The 17848-nt window shown below is 43.4% G+C and overlaps 1 protein-coding gene and 1 pseudogene across 6 annotated transcripts in view; both read left to right on the top strand.

The window, feature by feature from the left end:
* The window catches only part of KCNAB1 (potassium voltage-gated channel subfamily A regulatory beta subunit 1), a gene marked incomplete at its 5' end in the record, with an annotated part of 412738 nt that overhangs the window by 202603 nt on the left and 192287 nt on the right, over positions 1-17848 (top strand). The gene's annotated exons all lie outside the window — the stretch shown is intronic.
* Positions 6043-6575, top strand: LOC308420247 (28 kDa heat- and acid-stable phosphoprotein-like; annotated as a pseudogene). The gene has a single exon. The product of its transcript is annotated as a 28 kDa heat- and acid-stable phosphoprotein-like (transcript).

Below are 17848 nucleotides of genomic sequence, written 5' to 3' on the forward strand. Positions count from 1 at the left end.
TAGATGTGAAGCAGTGGCTTGAAGACCCTTTGACCAATAGTGTGCGTCTACATTTTACTGAGATGCCGTGTTTATGAATGAGATCTGGCATTACCTACCTGAGAGGATAACTGAGAAACATCATTTATGCTCTGAGGAAGTGTGATTCTTTATCTAATCTTTGATATCTAGAATGCATTTTAAAGTAACAACACTTCTCCCCACACTGTGAAGGTCCTGGCTGACATTGATTTGAGTTTTTTATTATGTGGGAAATAACAAGCAAATTTGTTTGTTTGTTTGTTTGAGGAGATATTTTGCCCGCATGCATGTCTGTGTAGCACATACACACCTGGTACCCATGGAGACCAAAAGGGGGTGTTAGAGCCTCTGGAACTAGAGTTAAAGATGGTTGTGAGCAGCCATATGGGTGCTAAAAATTGAATCTATGTTCTCTGGAAGACCAGATGGTTCTCTTAACCACTAAGCTTTCTCTACTGTCCCGCAACCCACCCCAAATTATTTTACACTAACTCTATAAGGCCCTAACTACGAGAAAAACCTTTGAAAAGTCCTGGGAGCTCAATGCTGATTCATAAATTGTATCAGTTCTGATGTGGTGGATTAAGGAAATCTGGCTTCCTTTATTCAGAATGATGAAAAATAGAGTAACTCATTTGTGTATATGACACTCTAGTCTATTTCCAGTGATAAATTAGATATTATTTGCAGTTCTAAAAGGGTTACAGTTCAGGCCTCCTCTCTTCAAAAATATTATTCACAGAAACAAAGGGAATTCTGTTGATGGAGCTAGCCAAGGGAAGAAGATGAAGGAAGGAAAGAAAGGAGAAAGAAAGGAGAGTAAAGGGAGGAAATGATTAAAGGAAAGGGGAAGAAGAGGAGAGAAGAGAGATGGAGGAAAGGAAGCCCTGGAAAGTCAGTTAAGTCAAGAATTTCTGGTACTTGATGAATTGATACACCACAGCTCTGTAGGGCGCCAAATTGTCGGGCAAATAAAAATTGGTGTCATAAATCACATCTATTATTATAATCTTTTTTTATTTTTCATTATGTCTTTACTGCAAATCTTGCCAGAATTAAAATAATGCCTGGAATTTATATGCATAGGAATTGTTTAAATTGTTTATTTCTACTTTAAACATTAAAACCTCAAGGAAGAACTTTTCCTTATATATAAGTGAGACACGAAGGAAATAAATGGCTGTCCTGGGACACAGACAGGAGCACATAGAGAGAAGTTGGTGTTTTGAGGAGGATGCAGCTGACCACTTAGATCTGTTGTTGAGAGAGACTGAACCGTGTGCACACGAGTTAAATCTGAGCCATTTGGTCACATTCACTTTTTGACTTCCCCACCTTCTTTGCTCTTCTCGGTCATTCATTTTTCCTCTTTCACTCTCCTTCTGTTTTCCTTCCTTCCCTTCTATTCATTCTCACCTCCCAGGGAACCAGAGGTCACTTTACTTAGAGACACTGAGGGGGACACTGATCCCTACTAGTGAAGTCTCCTTGTCAAGCCAGTTGTAACCCCTCCCACTGTGACAGTTGGTACTTACCCCCTATCCTGGGCCCTTCCCAGAAGTAGGTTGAGGGCAAAGGGAATAGTCTTAGAGTTAGACTAATGTGGGTTCATATACTGTATCCTCTACTTAGTGTCTGTCACTAGTAGCTTCACTAAGTGGTCAGTCTTGGGTGTGAAAGGGAAATAGCACCTCTGAGAATTAAATGCACCTTTAGACTCCTGGAACCACAAGAGCAGCATGTTTGAGAGCTTTGTTCCTCCTTCCTTCACACAGTACCTGCTTGTCTTCTCCAAATACTGCTGTGTGGACACATAGCAGGTCTGACTCTGAGGGGGTTTGTGATCTGGTAGAAGAGAGGTGTGAGCATCAACACAGTATAACACTAAGAGGCAAATGCTGCTGCCTTCAGAGACCTCAGTCCATCTAGATCTGCGTCCCCCTCCTCCCTGTCACATGGAGAAGTCACAAATCTGGCCGATAGTTTTCAAGAGACATAAGGCTGTCAGGTCTTCAGATTGCTGTGTTTTCGGGAGATTTGCACAAGTACACTCTCCGTGGAGAGACAACAGACACGTGCCCATGGGATGCCAAGCCCTTCAGACTTTGCCATCCCCTTTTTCCTTCTTTTCACTAAACATTCCAGAGTGTGCTAATTTCTAGTTAAGCCTTAAAGAAGGAAAATCAGACAAATTCCATCCTTTCTCTGAGTGGCCCCACTTTCAGATTCCTGTGGTTAAGTTTGGAACCCCTGAAACAGTACTGGCTTGGGGGACAGGGAGTGTTTGCTCACTGAGCCCCAGTCCTGCATCTGTTTCATTCCTGGGGTCATGTAGGGCTACAGAGACATATGGGTGGATCAATCTATGCACAGCCTGATGGGTAGGTTACCAACGGGCAAAACCATCATTTAAACTTCGGTTCCCGTTACTATTGCCTAACCCTGCAGCACTGCCCCTTTCAGGCTCATTTTGTTTATAGTAGCCTTTGTGTTCCTTGTCATATCTGACACTTGTCTCATTGCTTAAATAAAATACCCTGACAAAGCAGCCTTGAGACCGCCAAATGCACCATCTGCAGCCAGACGCCTCCTTCCCGAGCTAGTAAAATGCTAGGTCCTATAAGAGATGGAACCAAACGGCACTGTAGCAGATGAACTTACTGGTTCCATCCCCCTAAACACACACACACACACACACACACACACACACACACCACAAGGTTTGTAGCCTTTTTCATCCTTCCTCACCTATTCTGGCACCACTACCATGGCCATTTCCTGCCCAGATCACACAAAGAGATCTTTAGTAACCTCCAAGGCAAAGATTTTGCTGGTGGATTTTCCACCTGCATTTTCAGTAATTCTATAATGATCTCAACTCATATATCAAGGCTGTGAATGTGCAGAGAAGAAATAGATTTTATAATTTGGATTTCTGCCCAGTCTTGCCTTGCTAATCAGTACTGATCATCTTTGTTGCTGAGGTAGCAGTTATACCTCCCATTGTGTAAAAATGGGATATTTTACTAGACTCTACTCAGGTCTCCAAGATACTACCCCCTATGTCACATGAATAGAGAGCTCTTTGTTCTATGATTAAAACAGGAAAGATTTTTTTACAATGAACTTCTCCCTTTTTAAAATAATACAGTTAGTCTAGAGTATCTAAATTTTATTTTTACATTTATATTACATACTTTATGGTAAGTTTAATCATCTGAAATACTTAGGAATGTGATGTGCGACAACTCTGTATTGCAAGATTAAATGTTTATTGGTTGTGGGGTGAGAGTTGATCTTCATTGTCAACTAGACTGGATTTAGAATTACCTAGGAGACACACTTCTAGGCATGTCTGTAGAACTTTCCAGGCAGATTTAACTGAGGATGCAATCATGGAAATCCCACGGGCTAGGGTCCCTGGCTGAACAGAAAGGAAAAGACTGCCCAAGACCAGCATTCACAATGTGAACAGAAGACCAGCATTCACAATGTGAACAGAAGACCAGCATTCACAATGTGAACAGAAGACCAGCATTCACAATGTGAACAGAAGACCAGCATTCACAATGTGAACAGAAGACCAGCATTCACAAGGTGAACAGAAGACCAGCATTCACAATGTGAACAGAAGACCAGCATTCACAATGTGAACAGAAGACCAGCATTCACAAGGTGAACAGAAGACCAGCATTCACAATGTGAACAGAAGACCAGCATTCACAATGTGAACAGAAGACCAGCATTCACAAGGTGAACAGAAGACCAGCATTCACAATGTGAACAGAAGACCAGCATTCACAAGGTGAACAGACATCCCATGTTCCTATACATATGCAGCAGCTTTTTCTACAATGTAGACTGAATTCCTTCCTAAACTATGAGCCAAAATAACCTATCTCTTCCTGAGTTGCTTTATCAGATATTTTTTAGCATTAAAGGAAAGAAATGAACAAACAAATTAACTAACTACTAAAACATATGTAGTAGGCAGTTTAGAATACCAAGCCTACAGGATAATTTATAGGAACAAAGCTTAGCAGTCAAGCATGGGCCCTCAAATAAAGGAAACTCATAAAATGAATCCAGATGATGGGTTGAAACATATAGACCCCCTCAAGTGTCCATTTACATTTGAACTGGATAGCACAAAAAAATAGTAATAGTCATATCCCTCATCAACTGTGGAGGATTCCAAAGTCACCACCTCCCCACCCTGTTTCCCAGTACACACCATCAGGCCTTACCACAAGCCTCAGGCATATGCTATCCCAACACACCCACAAACTTCAAGAAGAATGCATGTGGGAGAGCCCCAGGCTCCTTGTTTCCTGACCTCTCCTCTACAACACCTCCACCACAGGCAGATGATCAGGGTAGTCTTGGGATACTGAAAAGGAATTGAAATCATTAATCAGAAAGCATATGACTTGTACTTTTCCTCTACCGTGATTATTAACCAAGGAAAGCACAAAAGAAGCAAAGTTCTCATGCTAAGATGTTCAGCCATATGTCACTGTTCCCAAGTCCCATCTTTGATGACTTGGCTGCTAACTTTGTATTATCATGACATAGCGACCTCCATTCATTGGTGAGGCTCTCTAAGGATCTGCATGTCAGGTGTTCTCACCAAAAGTCTCCGTGTCACCTGTTTAATTCCCAATTCCAAGTTGGTTGGCCTAGCTGCAGACCCCGGGAGCTTTGTCAAATAGCTGTGCTCAGAGCCTAGCACCCAGAGATTCATATCTAACTGCCTTGAGGTGTTGTAAAGTTCCCAATGTACTTAATAAGTTACCAAGGCAGGGGAACAATGGGATGGGCTGGCATGACTCAAGGGTTTCTGGGAAATAAGGCATCAGTTTCCAAGTTCATCTCTCTTTAAGATGGGCCCATCACCCTAAGGGGCATCAAGAGCATCCCTCTGGGGACTGTACAATTCTGAGTATGAACCATTAGATTCAGTGAGGTTTGGCACACAATCAAAACAGACCTGTGCATTATCACAAAGAATCGAGTCAATACTTGTCCAACCTGTTGAAGTTAGGCCTTAATTCTTCCTCCTTACCCCGTGCTCTGAGAAATAAGTCTCAAACTCAAAATATATTTTGAAAAACAAGGTATTTAAAAATACCTTGCCCATATAGCCAGGCTCTACTATGACTAGACCACAAGATATAAACAAATTATTTTAACCTAAATTTTGCCACATTGCTGGTTACCTATGATTGCGTACCACACACCCGGCTCCTCATATCTTCCCAGGTAAGCTCTCTTGCCTCTGCCTCTATCCCAGAATGTTTTCTCCTCCCAGATGTCCCACTTCTATTTTCTGACTAAGCCACAGGCCATAGGCTTTTTAGTTGGCAGGCGATGCATCCACACAATACACAAGATATTCTTTCTATGCCAACCTTTCGTTCAGTTTGCCTTCCTTGTTATGCATTTAGAACTTCCTGCATATTCCTTAGAAATTTTATGTGTTCATTCAGCACACTCTTCCTAGTCCCACCAACAAAATACCCTTCCCACTACATGTCATTTTGTTTTTATAACCCACTAGATAAAACTCATGCTACCAGTAGATGTGGGTTGAACAAGAACAACCTACAGAGTCCACACCCCTCAAGAAAACTGACTCCCCACCCCCATTCATGCTGAATCACTAACTAATCGTAATGAATCAAGATAATGCTTGATCTTGCACAGGCAGCAGCCTTATCATGTTTGGAAGTTATTGTTTTCCCCCAGCCATTCCCAACCTGTGGCTCTTAGAATGGTTCTATCTGCTCTATTATTTCCCTGAGCATGGAGTAGAAGGCGTGATATAGATTTCCCACTCACTGCTGAGCACTGCATAGACAATGATTCTGGGCATGTTGTCCACTTGTCTAGTTATTAACTTCTCTGATGAAGACTGTAAGAGCTTCGCTAAGTTAGAGGTGTAGAGATGTGTATTTATAATGAAGTTTGAGGATGCCGGTTCGAGGCGCTGCCTACCCCGCTACAGCCGCCAGAGCTGAGATGCCTAAAGAAGGTAGAAAGAGAGGCCACAAAGGCCGGGTGAGGCACTCGTCACGCCCTGAAGAGATCGATGCCCAGCTACAGGCTGAGAAGCAGAAGGCCAACGAAGAACAAGAGGAAGGTGGAAATGGGGCTTCAGGTGACCCCAAAAAGAAGTCTCTAGACTCAGATGAGAGTGAAGATGAAGACGATGACTACCAGCAAAAGCAAAAAGGTGTGGAAGGGGTCAGTGACACTGAGAACCCCAACCGGGTGGCACAGACGACTAAGAAGGTCACATAGCTGGATCTGGGTGGGCCAAAGGAGCTTTCAAGGAGAAACGAGAAGAAATAGAGAAGCAGAAAGCCAAAGAGCTTTCTACATGAAGATGCATTTGGCTGGAAAGTCAGAACAGGCCAAGGCTGATCTCGCCCGGCTGGCAATCATCCGGAAACAACGGGGAAAGCAGCAAGAAAGAAGGAAGAAGAGAGGAACGAAAAGATGATGTAACTTTGTCAGGAAAACAAATGCAGTCGCTCTCCCTGAATAAGTAAGCCGGCCTGTGGGAAGAGATGCCGGGGAACTTGGCTGTGCCTCCAAAACCTCTGTCATGTCTCACCCACCCTGGTGCCGCTGCAGCAGCCCCTGTGGCCAGGAGCCCCTCTTCATCTTGGCACAGAAATTGTTCAGGGGACGTGGGGAGGCTGGGGGAAGGGACAGCTGCTATCTTTGAGACAGAAAGATGCAGGACAGCATTTCATACGTAACCATTGGAATGTTTCTGCTGGTTTTAGAATTTGGAACCCTGGTTGTGGTGCGGGGCGTGCCTGGGAAGTAGGTTAAGGAGATGCCATTTGTCCAATAGACTGCACATTGGTGGGGGGTAGTGCCAGCAGCAGCTTCTGCGGGAGCTGATGACTGACAGCCCGGATTGTCTGGGTGCTCACTCGGGCTGGCCGGGAGCCTATGTCACCAAATGTCCAAGGTGTGTGCCTGGCCAGGTCCATACGAGGAGGCTTCTCCCTGCTCTTTCTCCTCCCCACCCACCTACCTGGTCAGGGCTCATGCCCATTTCTAACCCTATCCATTGATCATTTCAAGAAACTTCCGGTTGCTGTGCATCACCTAGGAAAGACATGCTCCTCAAACTCAACTTGCATATTTGGCAGATTAAACAACATTATCGAATAATAATAATGATGATGATGATGATGATGATGATGATGATAATAATAATAATAATAATAATAATAATAATGCAGTTTGAACTGTGTCCATTTAGCAAACTATCAGTAGGTTGGTGCATGTGCCTATGAACTCCCCAACCGTGAGATCTTAGTCAGATTTATAATACCAAGATGAGCTTTCTCCTAGGGATAAGTGCCAATCAGAAAGCAGTTGGTTGTTTCCTTGACATTCGTGCCACTGTTGCACTGGTGGATGTGTCTTCCTGGCTTAGTCATTATTGTAGTTTACAGAGTTACCCCAATAGCCTCCGTAACAGTTTCTAGTACTACGAAAGCAAGCCAGCAAGGAGGAAACTGCAGGTTAGCACCACCTTGAGTTCACAAGGCCCTGCAACCAAACTGCCTGCTGTCTTTAGTCACCAAGAACAATCAATAGTTTGCATGATCTTGTTGGGATCTAAGAACCTTCTGGACAACAATTCAAGAAGACACCAGTGTCTCCCATGGCACTATTCTTTTTATTTGGCAATCTATATATTCTAGAAGTAACATTATCCTATATAGGGTAACTTTATTTAAACTCTCTCTCTTGCTTCGTGTGTGTGTGTGTGTGTGTGTGTGTGTGTGTGTGTGTGTGTGTGTGTGTGTTTCCATGGGGCTGGAGAGATGGCTCAGTGGTTAAGAGCAGTGACTGCTCTTCCAAAGGTCCTGAGTTAAAATTCCAGCAACCATATGGTGGCTCACAACCATGTGTAATGGGATCTGTTGTCCTCTTCTGGTGTGTCTGAAGACAGTGACAGTGTACATATAATTAATTAATTAATTAATTAATTAATAGTTTCCATGGAGCTGAATAGATAGGTCAGCAGTAAAGACTGCTGGCTGCTCTTTCAGGGGACCCAGTTTGATTCCCAGCACCCATGGTGGCTTACATCAGTTGGTTCCAGGGTTGCTGTTCCAGGGTACCCAATAACATCTCTTGTCTAAGCTGACACTAGGGACATCTTTAGTGTATAGACATAAATATAGACAAAACAACCACACATACAAAATAATAAAATGACTTTTAAAATAGTCTTCCATATGGTGCACATTTGGTATATAGACATAACTATAGGCAAAACAACCATATATATAGAATAATTAAATAATCTTTAAATGGGCTTCCATATGGCTTTTTAAAAACATCTCTGGTCTGAATTATGCTTCCCATGACTCTCTTCTCTGTCTTTTTCTTTCGTCCCCATTTAAATATCAGCCGACCTATTACTCCCATTCCTTCCTCTAGAGTAGAACATGGGTTGATGGCCTTTTCTCACTATACTATAAAGCTCTGGTCTACAACATTCATCTTTTATATTTTTTAATGGTTAGCTTTAAATTTGTTAGCCTGGTGTGATTGTTTGAATATGCTTAGCCCATGAGAAGTGGCACTATTAGAAAGCATGGCCTTGTTGGAATAGGTATGGCCTTGCTGGAATAGGTATGGCCTTGTTGGAATAGGTATGGCCTTGTTGGAATAGGCATGGCCTTGTTGGAATAGGTATGGCCTTGTTGGAATAGGTATGGCCTTGTTGGAATAGGTATGGCCTTGTTGGAATAGGCATGGCCTTGTTGGAATAGGTATGGCCTTGTTGGAATAGGTATGGCCTTGTTGGAATAGGTATGGCCTTGTTGGAATAGGTATGACCTTGTTGGAATAGGTATGACCTTGTTGGAATAGGTATGGCCTTGTTGTAATAGGTATGACCTTGTTGGAATAGGTATGGCCTTGTTGGAATAGGTGTGGCCTTGTTGGAATAGGTATGGCCTTGTTGGAATAGGTATGGCCTTGTTGGGGAAAATGTGTCACTGTGTAGGCAGGCTTTGAGCTCTCCTAATGCTCAAGCTTCACCCGCTGCAGAAGAGACTCTCCTCCTGGCTATCTGCAGAACACAGTCTCCTCCTGGCTGCCTTTGAATCAAGACATGGAACTCAAGACTCTGCATGCAGGCTACCATGCTTCCTGACATGATAATGGACTGGACTTCTGAAACTGTAAGCCAACCTTAGTTAGATATTGCTTTTATAAGAGTTGCCTTGGTCATGGTGTGTCTTCACAACAATAAAAATAAAACTCTAAGACATCTACATTATTATTTTTCTAACCTTTGATAACCATTCCATCTATTCTGTTAAAATAACTGGAAGAACCCCTATGTGGAATTCAATCCCCCTGCCTTTCCGTTCTTTGAACTTTGAACATAACTGTCCTGATTCTAGAGATGCCTGCTCCAGCAATTTGTTTGAACTTCGTAAAGATCCCTCTGTTGGGATGGCAAAGAGAAAGACCATTCTTTTTAAATAAAACCAAGATAGATTTTGTAAGTTCTTCCAAGTATAGGAGATTTATCCTATGGCCAAGCACAAACCCACAACCTGATTCTTTTCCACTATGGTGTGTCCTCACCTAATCATTTTCTTCATCTGGATGCTTCTGATAACTGCCGATGCTGTACCCACAGGGTCAGATGCATGTCACCCTAATATCAATGCCATACATACAACTACAAGTGTGCCAAACCCTGCTCAGCAGCAGCTGGTGGAAGATGAAGCCATTTAAATATGTCTCTTCTAAGGACCACAACACCAAACTCTTATACCAGAAAATCTGAGGGAGGACATTAATCCTTTCAAAACAGCTGAAAAGTTAATTTCAAAGGCTCTACTTCAGCAGATATGAGATACTTCTGAAAGATTCTGAGCAAGAGAATCTATGAATGTACATCAAAAAATACAAACTGCCCCATCTGGAGATTCAACCCATATACAGCCACCAAACCCAGACAATATTACTGATGCCAAGAAGTGCATGCTGACAAGAGCCTGATATAGCTGTCTCCTGAGAGGCTCTGCCAGAGCATGACAAATACAGAGGCAGATGCTCACACCCAAACACTGAACTGAGAACAGGGTCCCCAATGGAGGAGCTAGAGAAAGAATTAAAGAAATTGAAGGGGTTTGTAACCCCATAAGAACAATGATACCAACCAACCAGAGCTCCCAGGGACAAAACCACTATCCAAAGAGTACACATGGAGGGACCCATGGCTCCAGCCACATATGTAGCAGACGATGGTCTTGTTGGGCATCAATGGGAGGAGAAGCCCTTGGTCCTGTCAAGGCTCGATGCCCCAGTGTAGGGGAATGTCAGGGCGGGGAGGTGGGAGGGGGTGGATACATGGGTGGGTGGGGCACCCTCATATAAATGGGGGGATGGGTTAGGGGGTTTATGGAATGGAAGCTAGGAAGGGGGTAACATTTGAAATGTAAATAAAATATATCTAATAAAAAGAAAGAAAAATACAAACTAAAAAAAAAATAAGTGAAAATGAACAGAGAAAGTGAGAGAGAGTTCTATAGAACATAGGAAGATACAGTTCAAGTTTATGCTCAGAGATTCAAAGATTCTGATTTCCCATCATCAGGGAAGTGAAAGTCCCCTACGGTCATACACATAGTGATGCATGCTGCTGCATATGAAGACAGGCACTTCTTTCCAGAGCTCAATGAACAATAAAATCAGGTTGACTCTAGGACAGCTCCTCTGTACTAGACAATACACTGCTTAGGGAATTGGTTTTGTTTTGTTTTTGTTTGGTTAGGTTTGATTTGGTTTGGTTTAGTTTGGTCTGGTTTGGTTTGGTTTGGCTTGGCTTGGTCTACTTTGCTTTGCTTTGCTTTGGTTTTATTTCTAGCTGGAAAAGGAGAAGCATAAACAGGAGGGTGTGTTTCATTCATTTGTCTCTAGCTGCAGGCTGTGTTCAGCAGGCCATGGGTCAGATCCAGGAAGTTTTGTAACTTCTATTCCTAATGGTAGAGAAAACCTCAGTCTATACAGACAATGTTCGTTTGCATTATCTTAGCAACAAGATGTAGCTCAAACAGTTTTATTGAAATTTAATTACTTTTTATTGAAATCCTAATTTTGTAAGTCACTTGGACAATTAGAAATAAAATAAGTAGCCAACATTTTTACAATATTAATCCAAGTTTGCAGAAACTGGCCCATATTAGAATTTAAGATATAGATAGATTTGTGGTTTGATGCCTGTCTTGGTAATTAACATTTTTGGAGAGTGCAAGAGAACAGCATATTATTTTGACGGTATCCCACAGGGCAGTGGGAATGTGCAAATTACTTGTATATCTCTATTTTTATGAGTAAAGTCTACTGTAAGCAGGAAGGGAAGGTCAGCCCTGCGAGGAAGCAGTATAGTCGCCTTTGGTTGCTGAAAACTAAGAGAAGTAAAAAGACAGAACAAAGGCTGGGGCTTTGGTGCTTGGGGACAGCTAGCAAGATTATGACGGAAGAACTCTTTCCCAGCTGACTTTGAAAGTACAGTGTTGAATGTTTACTAGCACTCAGAATTTTAATTGATGACAGTAAGTGAGAAAGACCAGTGTGTACATGAGAAAAAGTAAGGCAGAAATGACAAACGTGGTGGGAATACCTTGTGTCAGGCAACATGTTCTCATTGCTAAAGGAATCCAGTTTATTCAGCCAGCTTGTTCTGAAGGGCAAATGGGAGGCCTTTATGTTGAATGACCATCATTATGTGCTATTTGAAACACTAGCAGGATTTTCTTGTCTATCGTGGTCTAATAATCCATGCTCGTATAATCAGTTATATCATCTGGAATAGATGGCAAATCATCTTATAGTGAGCAGAGAAATGCTGTAAGCTCTCCATCATTTTTTCTAACAGATATGAAGAAAACTTAGAGGAAACAATATCCTTTGCATGTATAATATACTGGAATATACACAATCTTTGACTAATTTGGTTGTATTGAAGTCTAAGACCATCCTGACTCTGGAGCAGTCAGGGGAAATTCTGAAGGCTGGAGAGAATGGCACAAACCAGAAAAGACCAAGAAATCTACAGCTTGTTGCCGTTTCAGTCCAGACTGTAAGCCTGGCTCATAAGCACTCTGCCACCATCAACACTAGTTTTATTTTCTGAAAACAGCTGTCATGAGTCTCAGCACTGCTCTGAGGATTAAATAATGCATGTAAATTGTTGTGTTCATAATAGGTGATCAACCAAAGCTAGCTTCAATAATCATCAAAAATTAAGTAGCCAAATGTGAAACAGTCTACGGGAAAATGCTGACCTAATTAATGTTATGCAAACACATAACACATGTCTTTTTTCTTCTTCTACTTCTTCTGATTGTCCTTCGTTAATTGAGCAGATGAACCTTCAGCAGCTGTTTTTCAGACATGTTCATCCCATTGATTTTGTCCACCTCAACATGCCACCATCTTAAAACATGCCAGTAAACTGATTTGTGAGTGATCAAACTCAGCTTTCTTTCAGAGAAAGACACGGAGACAGAACGACAGAAGGCAGGAGAGGAGGAGCAGGGAGGAGGGAGAGTAGGAGGGGAAGGAAATGCAGGGCAGGGAAGAAAAGAGGGGTGAGCGGACTTATATATACCCTTAGGCTTATACCCTCAGACTCTGGAGATGCCTCTGTCTCTGTTGCGTGATTTCATCGTTGATGAAAAACTGGGTCCCAGCCAGAGACTTGAGAGGATCAGGCTTGTGCAATTTCCTATCATAAAAGATTCCTTCTTCAGTAAGCATACAGAAGACAGAGATGTATTTGTCATAGCATTTCATTGCTTCTGTGAGAAGACATGTAGAACCTCCACTTAAAGAGTCTAAAAACCTCCATCTCTCAAGTTGTTTCACAGGTTCCCATGACAACTAATTGGGAGATTTCTAAGTAGCATTTGTGTTTCGAGCCTTCTTTTCTAGCTCATCAAAGTCCGTGCATACTTTAAACTTGCTTGTGCTTCAGTGAGGTTTCCAAGGGAGACTGTTGACATGCAATTGTTATGGATCTGATATGAAAAGTTAATGGAATTAGCACATGGGGATGGTGGTTAGGGTTCTTGTCCTTTATTTTTTAGTTTTTGTTGTTTTAACTCAACTATATAAGGATCACCTAGCAAAGGTCAGACAGTGTTCCAGACACTGTGGAAGTAGACAGAACAGGACATACAGACAACAATAGGTTTGTAGGTACAAACCAACAAAGACAGACACAATAATAAGATGAATGGAAGAAGCTCTAAGAGCTCTGATGGGAAAAACACAGTTGAGATAGAGATAGAAAGTTGCAAAAAGAACTTGGAGTTGGGGGGCAGGGGTTGATGCTGACATGTCTCTAAGTTGGGCTGAGACTAAACAACTAGTCAAGGGTAGAGGCACGCAGACAATGCATCGAAAGTACAGAAACCACAGAAGGGTGAAGAGGGGGAGAGACCTGACAAGGAGCTTCTGCAGCCATCTAGACAGGAGCTGTGGGTTGCCTGGTTAGAGCAGCAGTGGACATGGATGCATGGTGGAGATGGGACCACCCTACCTTTGGAGAAAACTGGGTGCAAAACATTGAGAAACTGGCTCTGCTCATGTTTCTAGCCCGTGTGTTCGGGGGGTAATGATATCATTTGTACCTGAGTCCAAGGATCTCAGCAGAGGAGGGGGTCTCACAAAACCACTGAGGCATCATCAGACTAAACCGTACTGTTGTTGAGCTCTTGTGAATGCAGATGATCCCAGGAGGCATGGAGCTGGGACTGGGCCTCCTCTGAGTGACAAGAACAGAGCTTCCTGCCTTCCTGCTCATTACTGATGGGTCTCTCCATTTGCAAACTCTCCATCAAAAATTTAGTACTTGGAAGGAGGCTTTCCATCCAACATCTCCCTCTAAACCATCTAGGCCCCTGCCTATGTGTGAGGCCCCTGGAGGTGAATGATTTCACCAACTTCTGCTATTGGCTTACACAGGACAGTACCAAATGCCATGTAATGAACTCCCCCTGGTCTCTTGCTTCTCGTAGTTGCTGTTTGCTTGTCTTACAGGGGAAACCAAGGCTCAGAACGCCTATGTGATGAGCTTAATTTCTGTTTCCTGAGCTTAACACTGTATTATGTGACCTGGCATAAAACAGGTGGCAGCCAGTGTACGGGAGCTATCACATTTGCTTCTCCCGGATTACTTGGAGGGAAGCAAAGGAAACAAAGAGAAATCTGGAAACCGTGCCTGTAACATTTGTGAAAATGGGAACTGCATAAGAGCCACCTTTCCGGCTCTTGCTGGCACCATGCTGGAAAGGCTGGCCATAAAGTATCCCATTAAAAATAGGAGCTCAAACCCAAAGTCCCTGTTCAAACTCCCATTTGCTTGCCGGGGATCTTCTAATGAAGAGACCCAGATGTCCTCCCTCACTGGGCACCTGCCACCCCAGCTTTTACTCCAAATGCTCTGTGCATCCCCTGCCCTGGCACTGAGGATCTCATAGACAGGAAGCTCACAGAAGCAGGCTCTGCCCTGCCTAGCTCAAGAGAAGGGCAACAGGACCATAGGGCTCAAAAGAGGGGGGGGGGGGGAAAGACTGTAAGAGCCAGAGAATCAGGGAGTGTGTGTCTCATAGTAATATCAGAAACTACACCCAAGTCTCACCAACACAACCTCCTAAACATGAGCTGAACAAGGGTGATACTAGTGAACATGGAAGGCTGGAAAGAGAACATCCTATGAGACCTCAATCCTATTCAAAGAACTATAGGCGACTGTGGAAAGCTTGGGGCAGAAGTGGTCTTCCCTAGAAAAAAGCACACCAACTGGATGTCTAGTCCCAAATGTTCAGACCTGAAAACATGTATATTTAACAGTATATAGACTGAACAGGTTATATTTATGAATATGTGTCCATATATACATATATTTATACAGTAACGATTAGTAAAAAGTAAAAGGCCATGACTTTGAAGGAGATTGAAGAGAGGTATATGGGAAGGTTTGAAAGGGGAAAGGAAGGAGAAATTTTATGATTAAGTCATAATTGCAAAACCTCTAAAATCATCATCTGAGGGGCTGAGGATGTAGTTCAAAAGTAGAGTGCCCACAGAACAAGCCCAAGGTCCTGAGTTCGAGGCTCAGCACCAGTCTATGAGAGATATATGAACAGGGTTCATAGAAAGTGTTGGTGAGTTAACAGAACTCTAACATGAAAAGATAGTACAGTAAGTGTTCTTATCATCCAGGAGGGAATGAAAGGAGAAAAGAGAAATGGAAAAGCCTGAGGCCCTTTGAGAAATTTCACCGCAGACCCAGCAATGTTTCTGTAGTCTTTTGCTACACTGGTGTGACTTGTGTCTCATCAGTCAGAGAAAGAAGTCAGCAAAGCAACAGGACAGCTCTGTGGCAGCAGAAGGAAGCTCGGAGTTAGGGCACATGCAGGTTTTCTGGGAACAGGCAGAGAGCTGGAGACTTATGAACAGACACGGGCTTGCAGTCTCTGTTACACGCCTGGCTGAGCCAAAGTCCTTGGCAGCCTCCTGATGTTCGTTAAAGCTCCAGTCTAGCTCCAACCTAATGCTTTCTCGCTGTGCTATTGCTCATAATCTCCTGGTTCCCCTTCAAATTTAAAGCCTTGTGTGGGGCCTAGAGGGTAGAGCAACTTTTGAGTCACACACAAAATGTCCCTAGAGAAGCTCCTCTCTCCCCACACCTCCCCTAATTGCCCTCCTGACAAATGGGAGGCCCTGAGGCAGATCAGCACCCCACTGCACCAGCTGAGTTGAGTGACACCTGTCCTGTTCTCTGTGCCTCTGATCTGATTAGCTATCATTCCATGACCCCGTGAAACTTGGGCTCAGGAGCTCTCGCTCCCCTTCCTCTAGGACAAAGCCTCTTTCAGGAGGATTCCCATGGTACAGAGGCCAGTTGGGTCCAAACCAGTGTTGTTCTCCTTCAGCCTTGAGTCTCCATCAGTTCTGACCTTGTGACATATTTCACTAGTGGAGTGTCCTTACATTTTAGTTACCCTCTTACAGCTGGGTTCTGATTTGTGTGTTCTGCGCCACAGTAAGGCCATAGATACCAGGAGGCTCTTCCAGACTAAGTACCTGTGATGAGGACTGGGGAACAGATGTGGTAGTAAGAGATAGAGGAGACATTGTTGCCTGGGCCATGGTGTTGGCATTAGCCTCCTTCCTCATACATATCTATGAGTGCACTAACCAGTTACTCCTCATCTATGCCTCCTCTTAGATTCACATCAATGTCAAGGTCTCTTATTTCTCTCAGGTCTCTCCTTTCCCTGCTCTGAAGACTGCTGTCTAGGGTCTTTCTTAACTCAGAAGACCAATTCTTTAAACGTTATTATTTCTTCCCAAAGTGCTTTCTCTCCAAGTCTGCAAAGGGGTGTCTGTATATCTATTCCATGCTCTCTGGGTGTTCTTGGCTTCTCATGCAGACAGGGAAGTATTCTCCAATGTCAGGAGGAAATCTCTGCACAGAAGATATACCTTTTTTTGGGAAGTAGCATCCCCACGCCCCCCCAACTAGCTGACCCTCACAAACACCTGCTGTCTATACTGTTCTCTGACTTGCTTCTGCCTCAGGCATCCTTAGCAGTGGGAAGTAGGCCCCATGATCAAGGCTGCCAGGAGCTGATCACGGAGTTGAGCCTCTCTTACAGAAACACACATGGCCAGCCAGGCCCAGACACCTAACAGAATGGGCATCCTACACTCCCACATTCAACAAAGCTCTTTGAATGTTCTAGCACGTATCCAAGAGGAGAAGTCTGCTAAGAGCATGTTAAGCAATTCACCAAGTATAAAATAGTGTATGTCAAAAATAGAAGCATGGTGGTTAGATTTGTATTGGCTTGATTTAAGCCAGAGTTGTTTAAGAGGAGGAATGACTTCATAAGATGGTGCTGCAGGTAAATCTGCTGGACAATATCTTGATTAACACTTGATGGAAGGGCTCAGCCCACCGTGAGTGCTATTGCCTCTAAGTTGTGTGAAGTCATAAACTGAGCAATGATGAAGAGCAGGCCAGTAAGCAGTTTCTCCATGGCTTCTCTGTCACTTCCTGCCTTGAGTTCCTGTCCTGAACACCTTCAGTGATGGTGTGACCTGGGAGTTTTAAGGAGAAATAAACTCTTTCTTCCACTTGGTGCCTTTAGTCATCTTATTTTATCACATCAATAGATACCATAAGACAGGACATGAAACCGTTTGAGTGACTCTAAGTCTAGGACAGCTGACTTAATTCTCAGTTCTGACAGGGAACCTATATCTCAAGTCTCCATTCCTGTACTGGTGCCAACTCGTCACTCTTCCTCTTGTTACTGCTTCCCTTTCTTCTCCCATTCTCAGAATCTGTTTGGGTTTCTGACTTTTTCAAGCAGCACGCTGGTCAATAGACATGGAAGGGGCACTAGAACAAGACTTTCGGCCTCATGATGCTTTAGAAAAGTGAATGTGTTAGTACTGGTGTTAGAGGATGTACTGATTGTACATTGCTGCAAGACAAGTCCCTTCTCATCTAACAGCTTAACCTGTGACTGTTGTGGCCCTGTCTCTGGGGATTAGAATTCCAAGTGGGACTTAGCTCAGGAGTTGTCAGAAGGCTACAGTCAAGATATTGATCTGAGCTGTTGGAATCTCATGACTTAGCCAGGGAAGACCCATTTCCAAACTCACCAGGATACTGGCATGCCTTGGCTCCCCTCTGGCTCTTGGCCAGAGTTATCTTTCAGTTCCTGCTGTGTGAGCCTGTCTTTGGAGA

This window comes from Micromys minutus (genome assembly GCF_963924665.1).
Source record: "Micromys minutus genome assembly, chromosome: 4".
Classification (NCBI taxonomy): domain Eukaryota; kingdom Metazoa; phylum Chordata; class Mammalia; order Rodentia; family Muridae; genus Micromys; species Micromys minutus.